This window comes from Haliaeetus albicilla, chromosome 7 (genome assembly GCF_947461875.1).
Source record: "Haliaeetus albicilla chromosome 7, bHalAlb1.1, whole genome shotgun sequence".
In the NCBI taxonomy this organism is placed as follows: Eukaryota; Metazoa; Chordata; class Aves; order Accipitriformes; family Accipitridae; genus Haliaeetus; species Haliaeetus albicilla.
Window position 1 is genome coordinate 23,666,063 of NC_091489.1, and position 27,329 is coordinate 23,693,391.

The 27,329-nt window shown below is 42.4% G+C and overlaps 1 long non-coding RNA gene across 1 annotated transcript; it reads right to left on the bottom strand.

Annotated features, from left to right (window-relative positions):
* Positions 1-27,307, bottom strand: LOC138686095 (uncharacterized). Its single transcript, XR_011325422.1, has 5 exons — positions 26,532-27,307; positions 13,298-24,274; positions 6,209-6,301; positions 3,994-4,147; positions 1-1,065 (listed from the first exon to the last, which is right to left on the bottom strand). It is a non-coding gene; the product is annotated as an uncharacterized lncRNA (long non-coding RNA).
* Positions 27,308-27,329: the final 22 nt, after the last annotated feature.

Below are 27,329 nucleotides of genomic sequence, written 5' to 3' on the forward strand. Positions count from 1 at the left end.
TGAGCTTCAAATATAAAATTTACTTTAATGACATATTTTAGGCCAGCCTCCCTTCACAATGTTCCACAAAACCAGCCTGAATAGAGACATTTACAAGCACAGAGTATAGATTTGGAGGAAGCAAAGATGCCTTTTATTCCAGGAAACTGAGAGAAACTTTCCACGCACACATACGCACCCGTGCACTCACAAAATCTCCTGGAGTGTAACTTTAAGAGAAGCAGCAGCATTGCTCGGCTCGGATCAGCCAGAACCACTTCATTTTGATTGAAGAGAGGAAAAACAACAACAGTAAAACTCAAACCGCTGGGTTCAACAATTTGGGCCAAATCCTAAAAATAGAACTGCTTTCTTATGGAAAGAAATACCAAAAAATCCCCAATCCAAAACAAAAAAAACCAACCCAAACCTCCAGATCTGAACTGTTCTCAAAATTGTCTGAATTTGGTGCCAAGCACACAGGGCAGCCTAATGCTTAAGAGGCTGCCTGTGCCAGCTCTGAATCCCTCCAGTAACTAGAGACTGCATATCCAAGACTGGGAAGTGACTACGGAAAAAAACCCTGTTTTCCAGTGGGCAAGCTGTCCAGCCATTTTAACCCTTGCCTGAATGCTTGCCTTGAGGTCTCAGGATGCACAGTCTTTCCCTGGCAGAATGCCTCCAGCTGCCAGCACCTGTGGTCCAGCACGGCACTGTGGTGGGGCCAGCCTCGGGCGCCCACTCTCCAGGAGCATATGTGGTGAAGCGGCACCTTTACCGCTTGCGAGAAGAGGGTTTGGCCCCGCTGGCGAGGCCGGCAGCTCCAGCCTTCCCCGCTGCCCAGGCCGGGTGTCTTTGGTAGCATCCGCCTGCGAGAAAGGAGGTGGTTTGGCCCCGAGCACAGAGCACAGGGCACAGAGCAACCCGCCAGCTTCCTCCCAGCAGGGAACAGGGCATCGCTGGTGGAGAATGGATCAGCTTTTGCACAGCGAATCACTGCTGTGAATTACTTGCCCGAAATTATCGTCATGGAGCAAGGCCTTGCTGTGCTTGGGGCTGTACAAACTCGGAAGTGTTTCTGTAGGACTGAAAAGGCACAGGGGATGTGCTGTCAGTGGCATGCAAAATAATTTAAAAGGAAAGGCAGTTTTCTATTTCCCTGCCTGCTCTGTTCAGAATGGGCAAACCACAAAAAATAATGTTAAGAAAATAAGTAACAGAGCAGCTTACGTTTATCCCCTGTGAGACTCCCTATTATCTTACTAAGAACCAGGCAGAAATACAGCTCCTCATGATTTTGCTTTCATGCTTTGCCCAATCTCAAAATGTATGGTACTAAGAGAACGTATCCCCTTCAGGGACAGAATATAGGAACAAATGCTTTCTGGACATTACACTGGCAAGAAACACAGGTCTTCATTATCCATGCAGGAAGGCGGGATTCTGGATTTTCACAAATCACCTGAGAGCTTCATGCTAAAACACCTGAAATGCCACTACTGACATCTAGCAAACGAGTTCTCAAGTTTGATAACACTTATCAAACCTGCGCCTCCTTCTCTTTCTCTCTAGGCCGATGGCCTAACAGTTTTTTGTCCAAAACACCTGAAGATGCTGCCTGCAAAGACTCCAGGAGGGTAACTCCACCATCTCCCTCTGCAATCCTTCTCAGCCCCTGCTATTCTTGCGAGGCATTTCACTTGTGGTCCAAGGCAGTCTCTGTATTAGTGATTTTGACTTTTGCCTTTGGTAGAAAAAGGTATTTTAAAAAAGCGTATTAAAAAAAAATCTTAGTAGTACAATGTTAGTTAAACTTCATCAGATTTATTGCTGCTAAACAGGCTCCACCAGTTTCCACATAAACTCCAGATCCACTCCTCACTTCAGTTTCCTGAAAACCTTTGTTAGGGTGGCAGGATAAGCTACTTTCTTGCACTCCACATGGCTGAAATTTGTATAAGGAGCAAGAGAGGACAGGATATTTAAGGAAGAAAGGTCACTTCTCTTTTCATGTAAAAAGGGTTTTTAAGAAGCCAGGATCCCAGCTGAATTTTTGCATGCCAAATACAAGAAATATAATATGAGAGAAACATAAGTGCTATTTTGGGTTACATAAGTATTATATTCTGAATAATCCTTTTATTAGCAGGCAGCCCTTTCCTGCCTCTTCTTTCTCTCCAGCATTTACAGACCTCAGGCTCATACATTTCCATCGCTGCTGTGAGGAGGGCATTTGTCAACTTCCTGTCCCTTAAAAAATATAAGTAAATCTGAACTTGAACTTAGCAAGAAGCACATCACAAAGCACAGAGCAGCAACTCTCATAGTTGTTTAAAAATGTGTTTTCAAGGAGAAGGACAATATTTTTTATATTAGATTTATCCTCTTTCTAAATGCCTGACCCAAATAAGTAATCAAAGAGAATGAAAGCCTAAAGCAATCAGTTCGAATTTCATCATATGATTCTGGCCTGGTGTGTAAGAAAACACTCCATTAACTTAACAAGCAAACTGTGCATTGGAAATATTATTCTAAGCATTTAATGGAGTTGCATAACTCTTGTGTGTTTGCTAGAGATAGTAAAAACAGTCAAGAGAAACTTTTTTTTTTCAATTAAAAATGCCCATTTAAAAAACAAGAGTTGCTTATGCTTTTTACAGACATTTAGTATCAAAGTGCTTCTGATGATAAATATTATCAATGCTTTTCAGGTAACATGTTTAATAACAATCCTCATTAAAAAATAGTTTCATTTGAACATGATAAAATAAGAATTGAAACCTTTTTTGCCAAGTTTTGCTTTCCAGACAGCTATCAGAAATACTTTCACTTCAGAGTACAGAGTGGTTAAATTTGTTTATTCAAGAATCTGAATAATTAGGGCATTTTCTCCCACCCTGTCTTTTTAAGTTTAACCCTATGTATAAGTTTTAAAGCTTTCATATGATTTGGACCAATTACAGAACCCCCTTGGAACCAAAGTTATGCCTGTACTAGGCATGGCTCCGATGCCAAGGCCAACCGAGTGAGTGCAGGAGCATTTTTAATTACAGCACCACCCTATGCATTTATGATTACTTAAGTGCACTTGACCCTAACAGTTGTCTAATCCTTCCTTTTAACTTCTCCACGGTCTATTAAACATCCCCATTTACAAGACTCTTTGCTGGCATCAAACCCTTGGTGGTTGCAATGTCTGCCTTTCCTGCTTACAATGTTCTGACAGCCCTTAACATATTCCAGTCCAGATCTGACCTCTCAACGGTACATGTCTAAATTGAGTCGATCTCACTGACAAAGATCAAACTGCTACTTAAAGCGTCTCGTGGCTGGATTTCCTTCCCAGCAGACCCACAACTCCAAGACGAAGTAGACATGAAAGGCTGCATAGAGCTGCAGGCAGTATTAGGTAGGAGAACAGGGCAAGCCTCACATGATCTGAGCAGCAAGTGCTCCTGTGGGAGCGGTATGGGGATAAGGGAGGGGAAACAGGCGACGGGCTCCAGGCCCTAGGGTACATCCATGCCTAGAAAGCATGATGGGGATACTCATCCGTGCACGACAGTGATACCCACCACACTACTCATGCACCATGATGATACAGTCAGCGCTGGATAAAAAGGTTCTCTGAATAGAAATGAAAGATTTTATGCTATTTCCCTTCTTTGCCGTGTTGCTTGATTCATTTGTACTTATGGCTCAGAACTTTTCACAAATACCATCCGGAAAACCAACTTCCCTACAAACCCAGGAGATCCAGCAGCACAACATGCAGTATAGGTCTTCTGCACAGAAAAAAGATTGCTGCTTTCAAGTACATAAAGTAATGAATGCTGGCCTGAAGGTGATTGCCAGCTGACATTAAAAATAGACTAGAGAATACAGTTCCTACTCTTTTCCACTGAAAAGTCACAAGCAATGTAGACAAACCCACTGCTTTTGCAGGGAGATTAAGAGGCTAAGCAAAGAGCTATAGCATCTACAGTTTTATCTGTGTTTTCATTATTTACTTACAATCAGGCATTTCATTTTCCTTTGAAGTTATATCCTCTTTAGGACAAGTATTCTAGCAGGGAGAGAGGATAAAGCTCTTGATTTCACTTTCTTGAAAAGGCAATTTTGCCATTAATATACTGGAAAACAGCCAACAACTATCTTCCTGCAGGGCCTACAGAAACAGAACTAGTACAGGAAAAAAAAGTCTTTGAACTAGTTCTTGCAATACCAATGTAAAAGAAAATCATGTGCTTGCCAGACAAGTTCTTTAGGTCTAGTACAGTCAGAATGTGTACTTTAAAAAAGAGAAGCTATTTCCCAGATAATAATGATCTTTGGAAACCATTCCATGCTCCTACAAATTAATCTGTGAAATTTATTTCTGGCTACGTGGGTGGGGGAACACAGATCCAGGAAATACACTCATCATTCTCAGTGGATTAGAAAAGTTAATGCCTGTCTCGCACAATTCTTTTAACTTTCCTTGTTCCTCTCCTTATTTTCCTAGCCGTCATATTTCCACTCGGTCCTACAGTGACTCTGACCTCACTGAATGCAAACTTGTCACTCCTGGATTTCTTTATTGAAGAAATGGGTGGAGCTGTTACTCAAAACCTTCTTCTAGTGAGTCCAAGCACCAAGGTAAACAAAACTAGAGGCTTGATAAGATCTCACTGGGTGACTGTGAGGGGTTGGGACAACTAAGGTTTTCTCAAGTTCAAGTGCTAAAAAACCATACCTCTTATTGTTCTGGTAATGGAAGGGAGAAATCAATTAAATTGGGGGTTTCAGAAAGCAACTCAAATCAATTACTTTAGATTTTGTTCTTATAAAGCAAAAATGAAACCAAGAAATGAGTAAGATCCCAACTGTCCTGGGGTAAATGGGTAAATAACTGCTCTGTACTATATCCTGGCAGTGAGAAAACCACTATCTCATTTCAAGAAATATATACATAGGTATATATAGCAACCACTGATACAATATATCCCCTAAGAAATGTTTCCTCCTTCACCTATTACACAATGGACTGAAGAGTTTTAATTATCCCCTCCCAGCTTTGTACTAGCTCTCCTCCCTGCCAGGATGAAAACCCCTGTGGCATTTCAATTCCACTCTGCAGCTAAGCATTTTCATTACACACTGTATGTTTCTTGCCTTGGGTAACAAAATCAATTTGTTAATTTGGCTGTTAATTCAGGGGGAGAGGAGTGCCGTTTCATGGCTTCTGTGTAATTCTCCATCCCTTAGCTATGTCTGGTTTTCTTCCAAATATACTGTGGGGTTTGGAATTTGTAGCAAAGATGAGAAATTATTCTAGGATTTGCTTTTCCTTTCAAAAGGTATTTAAATTGAGGTATCTGGCTAGTACGTGGCAATTATTACTTAGAGAATAAAGTTTCTTGCTAAATCCTGTGTTGCACCTGGTGCAACAGCCTCAGTCACTGTTGTGAAGGAAATTGAAGGTATTTCTGGGGATTCTACTAGAGATGTGTGAAGACTTGAAATTTCAACACACACCATGTAACCAGTTACTATTGTTTCTGAACTCCACATTTCAACAATACCTTTGTCTTTCCTGCCCACTAAAATGACACAGGGTATAATGACAGTTAGCACTTCCCCTTCTCACAAGATAAAATGTGATGGCATCTGTCTGTAAGCACACACATAAACCTGCTGGAATTGCATAGTATGAAACATTTGAGGCAAGGTGTCCGATATCTCTAGTATGAGAATATTATGCTGTAGAAATACAATACAGAATAGGATTAACAGTACCTAAGACACATAACAGCTCAGAATCTAGGCAGAGTTGAACTAGCATATACATTTCTTTGCACTCAGTATGACTAAGTCTTTGACTAATTTAAGCATTTTAAAAGCATTTCATGTGTATCTCATAATTCTAGGAACACAGGAAGCTTTTTGCTGCATTGCTGTTTGGATGTTTTAAGTGGTAAAACCTGTATGCCATGTAAGCATCTGCTTCTATTACACTTGTTCTGGTTCCCAAGAAACAAGACCCTCTCCTTTTAAAAGCTTCCTCTAGTTTCTTTTCAATAGTTTTAATAAAACTTGTGGAATATATTTCATTTGCATAGAATTACCACATACATTTTTCTGTGACTTCTCCCTGGAAGCATTATTTTTGACTGTGCAAAAGCAAATTATTTGTAATTTACAGTACTAAACTCAACATAAACTGTCAACAAACCAGTCAATCTCTGACCTGACTTTCTTCTGTCAAAAACAGGACCACAATAATGTATGACTCAAATACTGAGCAGATCTTCAGGGATTTCATTCATTCTTTGCTGGACTCCTGGATAGGACAGAAATAATAAATACACATCACAAAAGCTGCTTTGATGGTTTTGACAGTTAGACCCACTGAGGGTGGAGTTTTCTGACTTCAACTTACACATCTTATCTGAGCTAGCTTTCTCCCATCTGAAGACTGAAGAACCTTCATGAATCTGTGAGGCAAGGCCTTCGTTGGTATGAATTTTCATAGTTCCTCCTTTTAGCTCTCACTTCTTACAATAAAGTGTTCATCGAAAGCTCTGTTCAAACCCTTTCTGCTCTTCTCCATAAGTGAGCATTCAAGTAGCTGATTGTATTGGAAAAATGGAAATTACACAGAACAGTGCAAAAACTTACTACTTTCTATTAGATAAATACTATACATATCTATTCCTCAGAAAAAATATATTGTAAAATTTCCAGGTTCTTTGGCCAGTTCAGTTGAACTCTCTAACAATATTCTTTGCCTGGGTCTTTTTCTCCTTCCAGCCATTTTGTTCTGTTTCGAGGGCCTGTGCTGCTTTGCTCAGTTAATGTTCTTCTCTGAGGAACTCAGCTTTACCCCAGCTGCTGAAATACAAAACAAGGCAAACAAAAAGTTGTCTTCGTTACTTCCTAATTTTCTGCCACTCCTCTCATTTTCTCTTCAAGAGTCTTCTTTCATGCCAAGACAACAGAACTATTCTCTTTTCCATGTCATGGACCCCAATAAGCCCTTTTTCTTCCAATGCCACTTCTCCCTGTCTTTAAATCCCTTCTTCCTTTTGGGACAATATTCCCCTTTGAGCCTCCTGTCTATCTGCTTGGCACTGAGACTGGCACACAAAAGTTGCCTCCTGTTCACCTATGAGGTATCTCCTGCTCCAGCACAAGTCCTCCTCAGCTCCAGTGCTACTTCTTCCCACAAACTGCTCGGTTTAACTGGTTGGCCAGGGAAGAAAACTGTCAGATATAGTACCTTCCAGGTGCAGTTTTAACACAACAGGCACAGGGGAATCATCGGTCCTGCCTGAAGGATGAACCTTCAATATTCACATTTTCACAGGAACTATCTTGCATTTTATAAGTGCTTTTTATACGTTCCCTATTTTCATATCTGTCTAGGTCACCAGTTTAGGATATAGCTGAAATAAATTAGATCAAATCGATGAACAGTTTGCTAGTATGTGTCTCTCATTCTCAAAAAAAAAAAAAAAAACCACCAAAGTTTTGTCAGTGTGTTTTCTGCAGACATAAGAAAGTAATTTGGCCTAGGTGATTCACTGTTTAGTCCTTTCCAGATTTAGTGGTCACTATGAAAAAATAAAGATCTTTCTTTTAAATGCCCTGCAAAACAATAGTAGCTGTTTTCACAGACTAAGTATTGTACTCCTAAAGAAATACTGATACAGGAATTGAATTGTCAAGAGTTTCCTCAGTTTCTTGTACCACAAAACTTTAGCTACAGAACATTATTTAAAATGAAGCACATGCAGGAAGGAGCTCAACTGACTGAGTCTGCAGAAGCACAGCTTTGAAGAAGAATCCTGCTTTAACAGAGATTGTCTCTATCTTTCCTAATTATCACTAAGGCATTAATCACTGCAGCTTGTAAGGGCAAAGCAGAACATTAAGACAAAACATGATCACATTACATTCACAAATCTCAGGTACCATCCTGACTTTCTTATTTCTGGTTCTACAGGATCCCGATGCTTTTTGTTAATCCTGACTATGCCTATAACTGACTTCAGAAGTGGGCCTAGCTGGGACAACTTCTCACAGGAGACCTTGGCAGGAAGAATGCAAGAGCAAAACCTCCAAAAGAGGTTTCTCACTGCATGTGGGGTTGTTACATGAGACTTTCTTCTAGGATGGGATACATATCTAAAGCAGACTGGTTCTTAATATCCAGGCTAAATCATCGAGAACAGTACAAACCATGGTATTTAAATTAAGAAGACTAAACAGCAATTTTCAGTCATGTTATTGCTCTATTCTAACACGCTGTATGCTGTGGCTGAACCATCCAACATCTGGACTGTGAATATGATACTGCCAAAGCTGTACTCAGTGGTTGCCAAACTGCTGAGCCCATGTGTGGCTTCACAGCTTGATATCCAGAGAGCTCAACTATGATTCAAATTCTGAAAAATCACCAGGTCTATGGTTGCAATATGATTCAGCAGTTTGGAGGAAAGCCTTCTTAAGGAAAAAAAGAAAACAGCAGCAAAATACCCACAACTGACCATATATGGCATACAACTCTTAACAAAGAAGTAAACTCCTTGAACACCTTTGCTTCACAGCAGAGCTCCATAACTTGACTAGTTGGTACAAAATATGGCTTATCACAAGCAGTAGGGGCTAAATTCTGCTCCCCTAACAACCGTGCAAACTCAGATGAACTCCACAAATTTCAATGGTACACAGCCTGTTTAAATACGAATATACAGAAGCTCCTCGACATGCCTCTTGCTGGTGCTATTTGAGGTAAGCTTGAAATCATTAACCAGGTAGAGAGCAGCTTCCTCGCTGAAGAAAGCCTCCAGTGGTATTCCAGGAATGTAGCTAGAGAGGTGGACTCAGTCCCTGCCACACAAAGATACTTGATTTGTAAATGAATTAAGGCTTGTGAACTGACAAGGAACAAAGCCCTGCGTTCTGCACACACACAGAATGCACTGGGAACCTCAGTCTTACACTAATTGCTCTGTGTGCTCCAGGGATGTTTACACACACATAAAAGGTGACCATAGCTTGCCAAAATGAGGTGCCTATTGGCGTGGTACATGGAAGAGTCCAGCTGCTAATTCACATTGCAAAGCCTATTCCTCAAACTTGGCTCCTTGCCTTCTTGAAGATAAAAATAGTTAAACCGTGATTTTTTCTTCATTTATTGATTGTTCGGGTGGGCCAGCACTCCACCAAGCCATGAGAGCGCTCAGCCCTCACGCTGTGCTGCTCAGGCCTGCCTGGTCAGACAGGTCAGACACCATCCATCCATCTGTGCTGGCCTCATTCTTCTGATGACGATGCCTACGCGTCCTTTGCCAAACAGAGTGGCTTAACGAACATGCCCTACTCCTTACAAAATACGTGCTCAGTCATTTGAGAAATAATAAAAAAAAGTGGAATAAATGCTGCTCCAGTTCAAGTTGAACAATTTGTTCAGCACTACAAAATGTTGCTTTAGGAAAGCTTTCTTTTAATATAGTACATGAGACAAATGGAGTCCTTTTTTCTCATTTCCTTCTCTTTAACAGTAATTGAATGAAGTGGAGATTGTGAGGTAAAATCAAGCACATCTGGGTCAATTAGCATGGAAAGTCAATTCTTTAAAACCTGATGGATGCCTCTGGGAATCGCACACTTCACAGCACGAATCTCAGCGCAGTGCCGCACTCTCAGCAACTCAACTCAATTAAGCCATTACGTGGTTCTTTAAATCTGGGGATCTGGGGGAATTGGTTAATTGTCTGCTTGTCATGGTTCCTCCTCAGGGAGCATGTAAACGTCTTCTGTCTCTCCTATAGATGTGCAGTGCACATAAGAACAATCCATTTTAGCCGACTTATTCAAAGCTTATTTCTCCCGTGGGAAAATTAATCTTCCTCCTCAAACACTGCCCAGAAGAATAAAGCTCTCCAGTGGAATCAAACTATGCCATCAATACGGAATAGGTTTTCAATGACTACAGTCAAGTTTCTATTTCCTTTTCCTTGCAAGACTCAACTATTTCTCCCCACTTTCACATGTTCATAGCTTTCACAGCCAAACTCCTTAGGCCTGCAATGGAGTTTCACCGTTCTCCACAGCTATGAGCACCTCTGCCACACTCTTGGACTTACCTAATGCACCATAAGTCACCCACTGACTTTACAGTCAGCAGAGCCCAAGCAAGCTGTCTAAGCATTTACGAAGCACTTTACTCCATGGATAGAGCTGAGTGTCTCCAGAGGATAACTCATCCCACACCCGGATAGATGGGCAGGATGACACATCAGGGAATGCTCACCTGTGCCCTCCACGGAGAGCTGCTCCAGATCCACTGACCCAGGGGGTCCACTAGAGAGATCTTGAACAACCAGCCTAAGGCAGACATCCCACTTTTAGACAGTAAAATTAGTGAGATTAATCCCACCCACATCTCCCCACCACTGTGACTGTGACAACCACCCAGGAAAGACTGCTGTCCCTGTCTCACCACACCACACCACATCAGTGAGCTCCTCTTCGTGTGCACACAAGTGGCTGCTTTCACTCTTCTTTTGCTTCATGTTTCAGACTGCTGAACACCCAAAATCTCTAGCTGGCCTTGGTAGGAGACAGTTACTGGGTGCTCAGGACTGTGGAAAACAAGTCACCCCATTTAGCCCCTAAATATGGATTTAGAAGGCTAACTTTAGCTTCAGATTTTTTTTAAACTTGGCATGGTACTAAAATCCATCCATGGGGCAAGTTAATTTTTTACCATCAAAGAGAAGTAAAACAACTTCTCCAAGGTCATACAGCAGGACAACTAGGATTAGAACGCCACAAATTCCGTGTGCTATAACCAGAAAATTATTCTGTTTCCTAAATGTAACATAATTGGGACATAGTCTGATAAATGGAGACTGAGTAAGCCACACTAAATCTACTGATGTGTTCTGCACTGTCTGGATGTGTCCCCAACCCTAGCTATGAAAGGAAATGTAATTATGGTAATGGGAAAGTGCAGTCCACCCATCATTTGGGTTACCACACACATACGTAACCGATTCCAAATACAGAACTGCAGTAATGTCTCTTACACTCTTATCTCCCTTAGATCCCTTTTCCTTAAGTTATAAGCTTGCCATCTTTTCCTCTGACAGAAGAAACAATCTATTTTGGTGTGTGCACGCCAGCTAAAGGGCTGTCACATCCTCGAGGACATGGGGAATGGCTGCTCAACATTCACTAGACAGCTGCCATTGGGGCAGGCACCTTCACTTGCCCATGTAGATGTAACCAGAGTGTTTGCTCAAGCGCAATGTTGGGGATGAAGGAGGGAAGGTAAGCCTGAGGAAGAAGGTTCAAGGAGACGAAGATCAGGAAGCCAGAAAATTTTATAAAGCACCCTTGTGTTTTGGAACCTATGCCAATTTTAAAAATGAGGCATATGTTTCTTAGTGCAGTCTTAGCCATGAATGCAGGGCAGTGTAGAGATTCACAAGCCTTATTTAAATAGCCTAGTTTGGCTCTGGAGAAGAAGAACAGCATAGCACACTGTCCAGGCTAACTTACACAGCTTCTGTGATGGCAGCTTAGACCAGTCAGCTCCTCGGATGTAAAAAGTCAAATTTATATTGGTGTCCTTAGCACATATCACTTACATGGTTTACATCATCTGGAGGACCTGTCTTCAGAAGTTGTGCAATATGTATGTGTAACTTAGAAATTTCAGCCCCAGAGTACGTGCGAGGGATCCTGACAACAAACTTTCTGGCTCTCCTGCCTGTCTGCAATCCAGGGACACAATGCCAGACACTTTTCCTCCTGTGGTGGACTGGCATGCAATTATTTTTGTGCACCTCGGCTTGCCTTGGTTATAGAAAAGAGAGGAAAGATTTTATTAACTTTCACCTCCTAAACCAAAGTGTGGTAGATAGCTAGACTTCCAATTTCACCAAGTTTTTGTGGGCAAAGGAGAAATGGCTTATTGCCAGGTGTCTATAAAGGCATTCAGATGTATCTGAAGTTGAAAAAGAGTTCTGACTCTAACTTGAAAATGTTAGTATCCTTAGGCTGTTGTGCCTAGATATTTACCATGAGTTACAGGAGTACTCTCAGAGGCAGCAGAGGCAGCAGTGAGAATTAGAGAAAGGGATTGTGACCAGCACATCCCCACACAAGACTATCTTCTTGGAAGTGCCTTGTTCTTGCACTGAGCAACAGCACATTGCAGCAAAGTAATCCCAGCCATGGAGGGGCAGCCAGTCCCAGTGCATTGGTGGCAGCTCCTTCAGCGTTCAGTGCTTCTGGACGCAGCCAGATCAGAGCTTCGTGTCGAAGGGACTCTGTTCAATTTCCACCCACAACCAAAGCAACACGATAGCTCTGTTCTCAGTGAAAATAACACTGATGCTCATGTACGTGCTCCTGGACCAATCATCAAGCTGTTGCAGATTCAAGATACTTTAATTTCCTTTTTAGAAAAAAAGGAGAAAAAAATCAGCAAATTATCTCTTCTGCCTTCTGCCTTTCTTATTGCCTGGAATTCACCAAGATGGTGCCTGATCAACCATGGCTGGAAGAAGAAAAATAGGGAAGGACTAGAATAGTCATAGTCATTTCAATCCAACCAAGTCAACAGCGGCTTGAAGGCTTTCTGGATGCTTCGCAATCCACATGCAAGGAGTTCCCCCAATCCACTTTCTGCTAAAAGTGTATCTGCATCCCAAAGTTAATGCAGATAGAGGCCAGTAACAGCTGAATTTCTTCCTGACCATAATGTACAGTAGCCCCTACAGTTGAATATACTTTATATACATGTTGAGGAAGGGAGAGACCATTGCATGGCAACTGCATGTAGTGTAGCCAGTTCCTGACTGCCCTGCATATTCTGTGCTGTGGTCTTCTATCCCAATTCAGAGATTGTGTAAAATGCTGCTACTGTGTTTATGCTGGCTTCACTTGATGCAAAGGACTACATGAAATGTCACACACGCACACACACACTAAAGACAGGCCTTCTTCCAGACCTGTCAGCAGCACCTTTGAAATGTTGTATATGCACCTTAGGAGAAAAAAAAAAGAAAAAAAAAGAAAAGAAAAGAAAAAGGAGAAAAAAAAAGGGGGGGGGGAACCATTTGCAATGAGTAAGAACTTGCTTTTCTAACCTTTCTTCAGAAACAGCTCCAGCACCTTCCAACACCCAGGGCAGCACAAAACCTGGTATGTTCGCCTTGGAATTACAAATAGATACACACACATGAACATACATACACATACCTACACAGACCCAAAACCCTCTCCCCAGGAACATGGCCTTCCCTTTTCAGGTACATACCAGCAGGAATGCATACACTGAAGAAACAGAGGCAGAAAACAGTCATGTTTTTTCACACAGTCGTTTTTATTCTGCTTGCAGCAGTTCCTTCCTTTTCCAGCCACAGGCAAGGGTTGAATCCAGATGAGCCAAAGGCAGTCTAGGCGGGATGTAAATGAGACCACACCTTCCAAACACCCGCCAATCGTAAGGGAAGAGCATGGATGTAAATAAAACCACACCTTTGCTGGACCAGCCTCCTCTTCTTACGTAAAACAGTTTCCATGTAAATAAGACCACTCCCTTGGATGGCCTGCCTATTTCCATTCGTGATGAGAGGCATGTAAGCAAGGCCAATCCTTTTTACAAACTCTTAAGCAGAACTGAGAGGAACGTAAGTAATTTTTACCCTTCTCTTGACCAGAGAAAAGCTAGTTCCTTCTTTGGAAAGCACTTTCTTGCTGTGTATGGGATACCATGAGCCAGCACAAATCTTTCCTCAGTCTTCCTGTCAGGCATTGAAGACTGCTTTATGAACAAATTATTTGCCTATAGGACAGGGATACACATTTTAAGATGTAACTTTTACCTTGCACTGACAAGCCTTCTCAGCCTTTACACTGACATTAGATGGGTGCCTTCCTTCCAGCTGGGCAGAATTCAAAAAATACAACAATGGAAACAGTGAGATACTCCTGCATTTTCTCTTATATCCTTCTTTCCATATGCACTTCCAAAGCTGATTTTGAGATTTCCAACCCAGATCAAATGCAAGAGGCTTGTCCCAAAAGGTAAAGCACTAAACTGCAGCCAGGCTTCAGTATAACTTTTTCCAGATGTCAGAGCTTACTACAATCATCTCTAAAATCAATCCTGGTTTGGGCCAACAAGCAACCTAAGTAAAACATTACTGTCACTAAGAGTCATTTAACTACTTGGAAACATTTAAGATGTCTAGGTTAGGAAGGCAAACAACTTGAAGGCATTTTGAGAGGAAAAACACAGTTCTCATCTACGCTCCTCACACTAAGAAAGTACTGGAGAAACAAAATAGGCAGACTCCAACTTCCTAGAACAAGATATATGAGACAGAATGAAAGTGCTAGCAATGGCACACGCTTTAGCCAAAAAGGTGGTTTTTAATAAAATTGGGAAAGGGTGTACTGCATTCCCACAGAAATGGTGGAAAGACAGATGTTGTCCAAGTTTAGGAAAACAAAATTGTCCACATTTTTGATGTTTGCACCAAAGGAAAAACTACCGCTTTGAACATCTGATGAAAGACTATTAAAGGAAATCATTTTTATCATCGTGGCTCCCACCAGTGATACAAGAGTCCAGGATCTGTCAACATTTTCCTTATAAATCCATCTTTCAGCAGAGTCTAAATTGGCCTGAAATAGCTAGTTGGGACAAAAATCTGGATTGTGAGATCTCTGGAAGCAAAACTGCATCTGGCTGTTTACAAAATTCTAGTCTAGAGAGACCGTGAGAGCGGAAGAGGGAGCATTTTTAGTGGTTAAAGCTATCTATCTTGTTTGTGCTGCTTTACAGTGCTAATCAGTGATCAACAACCAAAAAGGAAGCTTGGAATCAGTGCTGATGAGCATCCAGAAGTCCACATGCACATTCAGCCACCTCCTCTAGCATTTCCTTCTGAAACACGCAGCTGCCACATAACACAGGCCGTCTCATGATGTATCTGGAGCTCGCATTTCCAAGGACATGCTGGACAAAACCCAGCAAGGGCCACAGCAGGAAAAGAAAGATTCCCAAACATTCTTGATTTTCAGCAAAGAATTATTTCATGCCTAGCCTTAAAACCAGGCTATGTCTAAAGCACGATTATCATACTAATTTAACAAACCAGTTCATTAGACTTAAAGGGTAGCACTCAAACCAAATGATAGATGCAGTATTCCTTTTTGAGACAGCTGCCCAAAAGTGCCTACCCCAAAGCTGTACACTTTAATGGAAGACAGAGAGGAAGTAAAATGAGAAATGCAGTCATAGGGCAAATACAATTTGGCAGATATTTGATTTTATGGACTGAAAATACTGGTTCCCATCCACTGCTCCTGCATCATTGCACTGTTCAGTGGCCCAGGCCACTCTCACGTACATGTAGCACATCCCAGCTGTCTATGTGCTTCTACAGCTTCCTTCCACACTTCAACTTTCATAACTGTAAAAATGAAAAGAGTCAATTGTGAAGTCAATTAATGTTTCCCTGTACTAAGCTAATTAGGCATCAGGCAGAACAGCAATGGGCCCTGGTACAAAACCTGCCATGGGCTACTCTTTCAGTCATCCCTCCACAGGTTTTTCTGCTTTGCAGTTTGTTGATCTTCCTTTCTTGCCATTTCTGCTCCAGTTTATGCCACACACCTCCTCTTCCTCACTCTTCCTTCTTCATAATGCTTAGCCCCTTTCCAGTCTCCATGCTCTGGTGACTATGGTCTTGCACTTAACCTCCACTCTCCTTCCAACGGCAACACCCCTAAAGTCAAACCACCTTACCTGCACTCTCAGGAAATACCCATCCTGAGTTATTGGTTCTCCCCTATTTTACTAGATTTTACAAGCTCTTTTATAAAAACATGCTCTTAATCTGTGCAGCACAATTGGCAAATCAGGACCTGAGTGTGGTCTCTTCAACACAGAGGCTGTGTTTTACTGTGCATTCCTGTAACACTCTGCACAACTGGTATCCTTCGCACACTTGTTTACTATTAAAAATGTATGACGCCATCAATTATGTCTTAAATTTACTAGTTCAACAAATTATATAAATCCCTTACATTTTAATTAGCTAATTGGTTAAATCCTTTAGGAAGATGGTCACTTAAAGTCCTAGGCTTACAACAGAATTATTTTGAGAACGAAATCTGTATAACAGTATCTGAGAGAAACTTTGAAACAAAATATTACAAGAGAGAAACTGCAGTTGGTGAGAGACCAATAAACACACTGTAAATTCTGAGGGTTTGCACAAGAAACATTGAATCGTGAATGACTATTCCAGAAATGGAAAAATAGAGAGTCTCTTGACATCCAAATAGGGTGAGCAGGCAGTGCTCCAACAAACAAATCAGAAGAGAAAAAATGCCTTCTCAGATACAAATAGTTTCGAAAATGAAAACAGGGATTAAAAAAGAAGAATTAAAACATGGGAAGCCAAAGCCTATTCCCATATTTTATTGCACCACTTGAAAGAAAGCTAAATGCAGGCTCTGTCCTCATGAGAAGCAACATCCTCTGTTTTTCTGCCAGTGTTAGATAAGACTTACTGATGAAGATGGGGTTTAAAATAGGATGGGATTTAAATCGGTGCATAGAAAGACAGGTTATGCCACTTCCTCTTCTGTGTTTAAATGCAAGGATGACTTTTCTAACCTGTGCACTTGGGTGGTGGCAGATCAGGTAGATAAGGCTCCCACATCAGCTCTTCCCCATGCCAATCTGCAAAGCAGTGAGTCCAAAAGAGCAAGTACTAAATGCTACTGCCCTTTGCTACGAAAGGCAGGAAAACCCCTGAAGGAATAACCTGCACTAGCTCTCAGACCTGTAGGCACCAGCAACGCAGCCCACACTTGAGCCCTCTGAAAACGGCCCTGGCACGTCACCCTTCTGGGAGATGCTTGAGGGGTTATGGCAGAAACCCAACTACGACTACGTTGGAGAGCCGTTCAGTGTTACATTTGTTCTGCAGGGCCACTTAGATGAAACTTGATAAACACAAAATGGTCATGAAGCGGCTGTGAGTAGAGGTAAGGCTCTCATATGTAAGTGCCATCAGGGAAGGGTTTAGTACCCTCAGGTCTCCAGAGGAGCTCTCACTAAACTCAATCCCTCCTGCTCTGTGTCTCAGGAACTCCCCCTGCAACCCCAGCAATGAAGAAGTACGACACACAAGCACCGTTTCTGTACAAGTAGCGAAGCTTTAGCCAATGCGCCCAACTACAATGCGTACTCAAGCACAGGACTCAAGTAAAAGCACAGAAGATGCAGAATGACAGCTGGTCTCCAAAGAAGTCACCAGTGATAGATCCCTACCTGTTGGACTCACCAGCCTGTTATCCAACACTGAGCCTTTGAACTACCCAATCCAAGGCTCTGTACTGCAGACATTCACAACAATGGGATTTGTTTTAGGAACAACTACAGTGACAGAAAACAGTAAAACTGCATACCAAATTTGCTTTCACACAATAGGCTTTCATGACTTTAAACGAATCATAGAATATTTTTTCAGTGTTCCCTGTTGTGGGCCAGAAAATGAATTTTCTGCTCCTTGAAGAATACTGCATTCCAAATGTCTCTTCAGCCCCACTTATAGTGACAGACATTAAAAAAAGTCCCTCAAAGTGAAAATTTTAAGTGTTTTTCAGGCCAATCAAGACCAGTAGGTCATTGACACAAAGTGAATTTCAAAATCAACTCCCCCAATGTTTCTTCCTTCCAAAATCAAACCAGAACATTGACATGTTTACAAACAGAAGAATTCCAAGTTTTTTCTAAGCTTCATTTTGGTGAAAATTAATGCAAGGGATGCACAGGGTCTATTTCATCAGGACGCCTCTTTCTAATGAAAACAAACTTTGATTAAAGCTTCCCAGTTGCCCTAGAAATTTAAGGAGAAAAGACTACAAATCTTCCTGGTGACTTCTTCTCTCAGTGGAGAAAATGATAGGCTGTATAAACTGTGTAAGACAGATGAATAGATAGGCAGGCAGATGCCCCCAACTTTAAACACACACCAAAAAAAAAAGTCCTGGAGATCTGAAGGGGATTTTTGTAGCCTGTCTGTAGTTCTGACTGGTTCCCTAAGAGGAAAACAAATATCTGCCTGCCTTATATACTCTCGGAAAAAAAAAAATCCTGTCATAATTTTTAAGTGTGTTGAGCATAGTTTATTTTTAGATCTGACAAACCACAGAAACATCTCCAAAAATATTCTAAAGAAACACAGTGACCTTTCCAGCTTGGAAAGCAGAGATATTTTAACAACAGCATCCAAGCTACTGTAAAGGCTGAACAAACCTCTAAGACCCCTCGATGGCCTACTAAAAAGCCTCCCACATTCACCTATACACTGTCCCATAAAAACTTCTCACCTAGGCTAGCAAAGGTAGTCTTAACTACCAGCTCATACTCAGAAGCAGATCAAGGAGTCACCTACCAAAGAAGGGAGCATTGCTCTGAAGACAGAAAAGGAGGTTCGTGGGAACCCAAGCTGAAGGCGGTGAGGACCAATGGCTAGCTTTACCTCTGTGCTTGACAGGAGGCAATTCACTTAAGACCCAAGCAAAACGAGGAAGGGTGGTGAAAAGGCACTGAGACTCAGACTGCTGTAGGAATGGGAAAATAATGGTCAGGAAAAGGAGAAAGCTTCCAAAATGAACAGGGATTTGATACACAAACAATGCGAGAGTAAGTGAATATTTTGCAAGGTGCGAAGGGCAGAGGTGAGCAGGGAAGAAAGTTTTACCCCTCAAGATCTGGTGATGACATGTTACAGCGGTCAGGCAGAGTGTCACCACTGTCCTATGGTCAATCTGCTGAAGCTATCTTTAGCTGGGTATTGTATTACGTCTAACAATTACCTCAGCCCCTACGCTTACTTACTGATTCAAAACTTCCTTCTAAGCAAGAGCAGTCATTAGGCAAGAGGATCACAGACCTTGGGTCTATTTTCACCAGAAGTCTCCCAGCATTGATACTGTGTCCCCGTATCACACAAATTATGGGCGCTCTACTGCCTTAACCTTTGGAGTTTTTTTCTCTCCACCTTCCGTGTTATTACCATCTTAGCTCTCCACAAAACTCTAGTACATTGGTTCACTTAGTCTAGGACTATCAAATATGCTCTAAGTCCTGGAACTATGTTCCTGCTTGGCTTTCTTGGTAAGTATCCGCAGGGCAGAACTTCTTGTTATCTTGCTTTTTTTTTGTTGCGTACTAGTTTTTTATATATAATTAAGTGATAAGAATGTACTGCTCTGTGTTGGTCTGCAGGAAAAGCAGCAAAAATGAAGGAATTTTGAGCTAAAACATAACTTTGGCAGGATTTTCTCTGATGGCCTTCAAGAAACAAAATTTAGACACCTCATCCATTCATCAACTAATCTGGCTTGAAATACAGCATGTGTGGTTTTCTTGCTGGAATTATATTGGAATAAAATAACCTTTTTCAAATGTCAAAAGTGCATTATGAATCAGCTCTGGACATAATGTAAAATTAAGTCTCTGCAGGAACGAACCTGTGACCTCTAGCACCAGAAGCATACATCTAGACCTTTTCAACTAAAAGAATGATTCAGTTACACTACATTCTTCAAATATTATGAAACACACACTGTGTCCAGAATTAGTATCTTGACACTGTACTTTGCAAAAGCACTCTAACCAGGGTCTACATTTTTATACAGTTAGATGCCTGCCTTTTTATTCTCTTCTTTTACGTACTCACACTTCATTGCCAATTTCCTCAGCAAATGTTCTAGCAAAAAAGCTCTGACAAACCAAGCTGAAAGTGCTTTAGGAAGAGTGGGACACAAGTGTAGGTATCTTTAAAAGTGATATATGTGAAACTGTGACACTGACTCAGGTCAGTGTTCTCCAGGTTTTTATTACTGCAAGACTCCAGCTAAGTGCAATAAAATGTGGTACAACCTTCAGTATGTTTCTGACCTTAATTCCTTCTGTAACTCATGCATCATTGGAACTAAGGGAAAATTTCGAAGTTGCTCTGAATTTATTTAATTTTATCTTTTTCTGTTTGCATTTTTATCTCGAGTTAACTCCCTGAATTGGTAACAACCATCCCTAAGAAAAAACAAGAACAGGAGCACCCAGACTTCACTGCAGACACATCTCCTCTTCTCTTCTTCTGGCAAATGAGTTTGCTCGTGGTTGAACAGACCCGAACACTGTTTCTCGGTGGTAAAACACTGTGAAGGCAGCGGGAAGAAAGCTGCCAAGCCCACCTCATCCTTGGCTGGTTCATTCACACCGCTCTCCTCACACACCATTTCCTCCACTTCCTTCTGTGTCCTGCCCCCAACCCTTCCCACACAAACACATACGTGCACCTCTCTCTTCAGCCCTATTTACCCTTTCCCACTCGGCACCATGGCTGGTTGTCTCTGGGTACAGGCTCAAATCCGGCACATGGGTGGGAAGCTGACAGGAGGGATAAGCCCCTTTCCACCCTCTTGCCATGCTGCACTACTCCAAAATCCCAGCTCACTCCTTCCACTACTTCACACCTACATCCCCATCTCTGCCCACATCCCTCTTCAAAACTGCACCAGGCCCACTGGCGGGCAGGATGGTGGCTGACAGCTGTGCTGCTACCGCAGACCACGCGCTGCAAGAGTAGCTGTGGTCAGACATGGGACGAGAGAGTAACGCCGCAGCTGGGGCCAAAGCGGGAGGAATGCATCCCCCTTCCCCATCCTTGCTGCACAGGACCCGCAGAGTCCAGCTAGTCATGCATTAAGCAGACAGAGCAGATTTCACCAACACTAGCGGTCCCATAAGAACAATCCTTTTCTATCAAGTTGGCAAAACTTTCCTCACTGTGTCCTCTGCCTTGCAAAGATGCCTTGCCTCTGCCTAGCATTTTTTCTTCATTACCAAATAGTCCTAACGTGGGAAAAGCCTTTTGTCAGAACGACAGGGATTTTGCAAGTACTGTGCAACTCCCACATGTCATCTTCCCTCCTGAGGCAGGAAAACAATTCAGTCACATTCGCCTTACATCTGGACAGAAAAGCTGCTTGGAATGAATAAGAAAAACAGCGTGGGTTTGTGATGCAGTGAACCATTCAGCTTGTCCCAGCTGCAGAAACCCTCCAGCTCCTTCCTCCAACCAACCCTTTCACTCCTAGCCCATCCACTCTTCTTTTGCACCCGTTCTTCTGCCCGAAGGGACTGGCCAGGGCACGCACGTGGAATACACCACTTGCCTCCGTGGCTTCTTGGGCAGCACAGTCCTTTCCAAACTTCTACTCCCCCCTGTGGCAGCTTGATGGCAAAAAAGAAATATAAAGCACGCCTCCCAAGTCATGTATTTTACCGTCACTCTTTGCAAGCCATTTATGAAGAAAAAAAAGATATGTGGATATGTGAAGGCCTAGGAGAGGTCTCAATTTAAGATGGTAAAAATAAGAAAGCTGCTCCCAGGGAATTTGAAATTCAACCCTCTCTATCTCGTGAGTGACATAAGGAGAAAGAAAAAGATGTGACTCGTTCATATATGCTTTTAAAACTCACCTGAAATTTTTGTATTACAAACTTCCTAACTCACAGGTGAACACTGGTTAGGACAGTTTTAGGATTTTCAAATACCTTGCAAATCTTAAGTAATGAAAAAAGGCAACTGATGAACTGTCTTTTCATCCCATGTCATAATTGAATCTTAAATAATCATACAGATCTACCATGCTATTAAGGTTAGACTTTTCCACAAGATCCATCACGGGTAACTTCCTCACAAGAAATGCACCACAAATAACTTCATAGACTCCATCTTCATAAAGACGCCATTGTCCAAAATGGTCAAAACAAACACCTAGGTACAGTAAAAACCTAACCTTGATTTCTATTTAAAACCCTTTAATAAAAGGTTTATAAATGGAGTAATATGCTCAGAAACACTTGCTGTTAGTGTGAGTCCTACCACTTTTACAACTTCATGCTTATTACTTAAAAGCCACTCATCACCAAGACATTTGTAGCAACATGGTTGTAAACTCTAGACCTGGGACCCTCACCGTTTAAAACAACTAAGTTTCCTCAATTAGTTCCTGCAGGAAATAAAAATATCTTAGAAATGTCCCCACTTCCCTAACAATGCACATTTCTTGGAGTATCTGCTTTTCTCGGCTCCATGTGGAAAACATTCTGACAGAATTTCCCACCGACACCAGAGAGATTAGCATTGTAAGACGGTTTTCAGACCTGGTCCAGTAGCTGCTAAATTTCACACACATCCACGGGTCAATAAGGAAGCCACTTTGGCTGTTGTAGGTTACATCCTAGTTTCCCCGTCTGCGTCACTTGTACAGATGTATTTGCACAGGTCACATACCACACATCACTTGCTGGAAAAACAGTCAGCCAAGCTGGCAGCTGAACCATGGGGAACGATTTTCCTGAAAATCAAGCAATCTCTAAAATGTTAATATGTTGAGGACGTTACGTTCCTTTGTAGGTCAGCTGCTGCAGTGTGCTTATGAAGTCCTCCAGAGGCATGAGAGACCTATACAATAACCCAGCTCCTCCACTTTCTCAGGAGGGCCTGTGTAAACAGAAAAGCCCATGCTACACTATACCAAGGTCAGTGAACTCAAGTTGCATCAAAAAAGGGGCACATTTTACAGACAGTGATGTCTCTCTTTCTCCCCAGAGAAAACACTCCATCAACCCTCAATGTACAAATATCGATCCCTATCTGACAACATGGACAAACGTATCCCACAGGATTCTCCCCAGGCCTCTACTTCTCCACAGCAGCTACAACATAAATTAAGAGATCCCATAATTTACAGCAGAGCTAACTGCATTTGTTAAGCAAAGTCCCTCATCCAGTCAAGTCTTAATTAAACATCGATGTCTCTCAACTTGGGGAAAAAAAACCACAAACCCTCAAAATTTACACTGACAGCTCCTGAGAGAAGCAGGTAGAAAAACTGAAAACAAAATCACATGCATTTTAGAATATGCAGATCTGATTCATTCCTGCCCACATAAGCCATGACAAAGTGGGAGGAAGTGTTCCTCCAGCTGTTTTCCACGTGGTTCCTCTAAGAGATGGACCACAAAGGATGGCTGGTGGATGTTCTGAATCAAGTCCCTGGCCACATTTCCTCTCCAGCCAGTGACACTTACTTTTTATGAACTGTTAACCATTTATAGGACAATTGTCAAAAGAGTGGTTAATGACTCACTGCAGTCCTACACTAGTTGACTTACTACCGCAAGAGGTTGCGAACCTCAGCCAAATCTGAGAAAGAAACTGAAAGTCTCTTCCCTCCTTACTCACCTTCGTGAGCTGCAGAAGGGCTCTGCACTTCCCCACAAAAACCTAGGACACAGCCAACGTCTGCAAAGGTGTAGTGAATGCTGTTCCCTACAGTGCTGATAAGAACTATGGCAAATTTTTCAGAATAAAATCAGATAAACTGAACCTGAGGCTCAGTAGGTAAAGGACCTTTGGCTTCATGCTACTCTCTCTTTTGTACAAATAGTTTTAAGTGTGCTTTGAATACTCATATAGATTATTCCACTTCCAGTAATCACTTTGCTGTTTTAAGATCACACACATTCATAAAAACTCATTACTTTTTAAGAATGAAGCCAAGAGCTTAAAGCAGCATTCTCAGTGACTTTAGAAGTAACAAAATATTACAAGTTAGAACATAAAGAACATAAGTTTAAATAACGACAATTATGGAAAACAACAGAACTCAGATCTACTAATGGGAATCATATTTGATGGTTTTGCTTTGCTCATAGTGCTGAGTAGCTTTTGCTCAACGGACTTGGGCTTCTCAAGTCCAAGTATTTTGATGGCCAACAGTGCATTCAGTGAATCTGCCCAACTGACGCTAGCAGAGAATCTGACTGAGTATCTCGAGGAACTTGGACTAGGTCCACCAGTTCAGCAGCGAACATTTCCATAGACCCTATCCCATCCATTGAACCGCCCAGCCTTCTTATTCTGATTCACTTTGGAGAAGAGCTAATGCCTCTTGTTGGTAAGATTAGCTGACATGAACTGTCACAGCTCCAAAGTGGAAGGCTCGCACCGCACGCCTCACTCTAACAAAGCAATGCAAATGGCACAACATGGATAACTTGCTTGACAGCTCCTGGGGAATGTAGTTTTCTATTTTGCTTCGCCTTTGTTGATTCATGAGCTCACGCATCCCTCCAGAAAAGGATGAGTAGAAGTCCAGCAAGTAGTCTACTTCAGAGCACTTTCTATGCCTACAGACACATAGAACAAGTTACCAGATGACTTCTAAGAAAGACAAATACCAGGCAACCACATTCATGATGGAACAGATCTCTTTATTTTTATTCTGTGTCTATTTCTGAGCTAGTCGAGTAAGTCTTGCTTGGAATCTGCATTTTAAGCAAAAGCCTACTAACGTAACTTTAACTAGACCTCTCAGGATTTTGAGATATATTTATTACAATTTTTAAGAAATATCCTGGTGAGCATTTTGGGAAAGGAACTAATTGGCATACTAAACCTGAGGCAAGCCAGAAATGTCTGAAGCCAGCTACAAGCCTATCACGATGATAAACAGCTCAGGGTCCAGATGTCCATATATGGCAAGACTTCCTATAAGACTGACAGTACTGTATGTGCATTGCGTATGGTTGTTGGATCAGATTCACATTCCTCGGGTATGTTTCTCTGGGAGCTTTTGATTTCCGCTTTGAGGGCTGGCTCAGACCTCCAATTGCTCTTATAAAAAAATATCTGTGACTGAAAGTTGAAAATGTGCAAGATTCTTTCTTTAAGTACACAAACACTCCAAGTCTAGCCACTTTCCTGTAGTCTTGCCAGGTTTTCAGTATGTCTGATACCTGATCAAGTGACTTTTGGGGGGGAAGGAGGAAAAAAAAGAAGGAAAAACACAAGAGAGGAATGTAGCATATCCACACCTGTACATTTTACAAGACTTCACCAAAGGAACTATAGCAACTGAAGCTGATGTAGACACATGCATACCGTATATAGCTGTGTAAACAAGTCTGCAAGGCCAGTGTACTGAATTCCTAGTCTCAGCAGAAAAAATATACTATCTTAAAAGCACGTGCTGTATAAACATCTGCATGGAAGTCAAAATTAGTGCATTTTAACCATTTTATGCATCAATGCCAAGACGTACTTCTCCAACCCATGACACATTGTCACCAGAAAGGATAAGGTGAAGACTGATTGGACTCTGAAAGAACCACCTTTGCTTCCAGGTTCCCTTCACCCCTGTGCGTACATACACGTGCACAAACGAGGTACCCGATGAGTCACGCCTAACAGCACAGAAACCAAAATGACAAAAAGGCAAAACCTGATGGACTGTGATTCTTACCCACTTACGTGGGCTGGTACAACTTGTAATTCAGTGGGCTAATGCCGGATTCACAGTGGTGCAAGACCAGAATTAGTTCTGAAGTCCAAATGCCTATTTAAGTCTTTTTTCTCAGGGCAGCAAGTGGATGGGGCTTGCTGCACTTGGCCCGCAGTGTGAGGACTTAGGACAGATTTATCCTTTAATTTTGGATTTCCTGGCTTTCTGGTGGTTTGTTACTTTTAAACATACTTTTTCTGTCAGTGAGATTCTTAGGTTTTGTTTAATAAAATTGTTTCTCTGAAAAAAACTCTTACATGGAAAGTTATAAAACATGTCTAGAGCCTCTCTCTCTTTCTCTCTCTCTGATGTTCTCCTACCATATTTAGGCATTTAAAAAAGGCATTCTGTTTACCTGGTTACATTTGCATTTTGGTATGCATGTCATACATGGTTTGGTACACATATTATTTACCCAGCACTGAGGCCATTGGAGTCCTTCAAGTAAATACAGATTTCAGGAGGCCTCATGGGTATGGGAACATATATTGTTTACCATAACTGTTCTACTGGGATTATTTTTTTTCTTTCAGAGCCAATTTCATTTCTTTTAATGGAGAGTTTCAAGTAGAAGAAATGACATCCAAATGACTTTACCAGCCAAAGTACAGTGCTGGCAGAATATAAATAACAGTTTTACAGTACAACATATCCTACTGAGGCTTTACATGAAAACGTTTCTTTTTCCCTCAAGAATCCGGTGCATACGTATTGCTGCATCATAGCGTGGAAGTATGCCTACATATGGAAGGATGGAAAGAAGGGGGGTATGGCAGTGGGAGAAAGCCTCCATGCAGAAGATGGTATCTCTTAAGATGTCCATCAGATTTCAGTTTGCCTAATAAGATGCATTAAGCCGGTCTCTCTCATTAAACACTAACATACTTCTACAGGTCAAAAGCCAAAACGCTGGCATTCCTTGCGTTAAAGCGGAGGTCAAACAACATGACATCACTGAATATTCAAATGATACATGGGGGAGTGGGGGAAGAACCATTCTCCTGGTTAAAAAAAAAAAAAAAAAAAAGAAAACCATCACAGTTATCTGCAATGATTCAATACAAGCCACAATGCTTAGGTCTTGGGTTCGGTCAAATACAAACCACAGCGTTAAGGTTTTGGCTGAGTGCGGTGGCACGCCAGCCTCTTCTTGTTGCGATCCTGGGGCGGACCATCGGCAAGGTTGGGAAGCAGGGATATGCGAGGAACGTGTTGCTCAGAAATGACAGCTGCACACACGCAGTGGGAAAATAATAGCCACTTCTTCCACGCTTCAGACTCCGTCCGCTGTGCCAAATATTTCAGAGTAAATAGGCGCTCTCTCTATTCATAGAGAGCATCTATTAGGGAAGGAACACATTACAAACATCCAGTATGATTCAGTGGTACACAGAGTCAATTTATACCCGGTAGCGTAATTATACCTTTTTTTGGTGGTACCAAAGCGCCGGGACCGTTCGCCACCGGGCACCCCGAGGCGAGGGCCCCACCGGCCGGCCGCCCCCCCGCGGGCAGCTCGGCGGGCTCGGGCCACCCCCGAAACCACCCGCCTCCCGTCCCCTCTGCCCGGGGGAGGGACGAGGGGCGAGCGGGGAGAACGGAGGAAGGGAAACAGCGGATTCCCCCGGCCGCCCCTGGCAACCGCCCCGCCGCCCCCCTCGCCCCTTCCCGCCGGACCCGCCGCCCGCCTCGACATAACGCGCTGCCGGGGGCCTGGGGGGCGGCCGGGAGCCGCTGGCAGCGGAGGTGACTCACGTTTAAAAAACACCAGGATGAAAAATAAAAAGATGGGGGGGGCGGGGGGGGGGGGTGCAGACGGAGGAATGCGGGAGTCAGGGGTCAGGGCCGCTCCGGGGCGGCGGCGGCGGCGCGGGGCGGGGCGGGCGGCGCGGCGCGGCGCG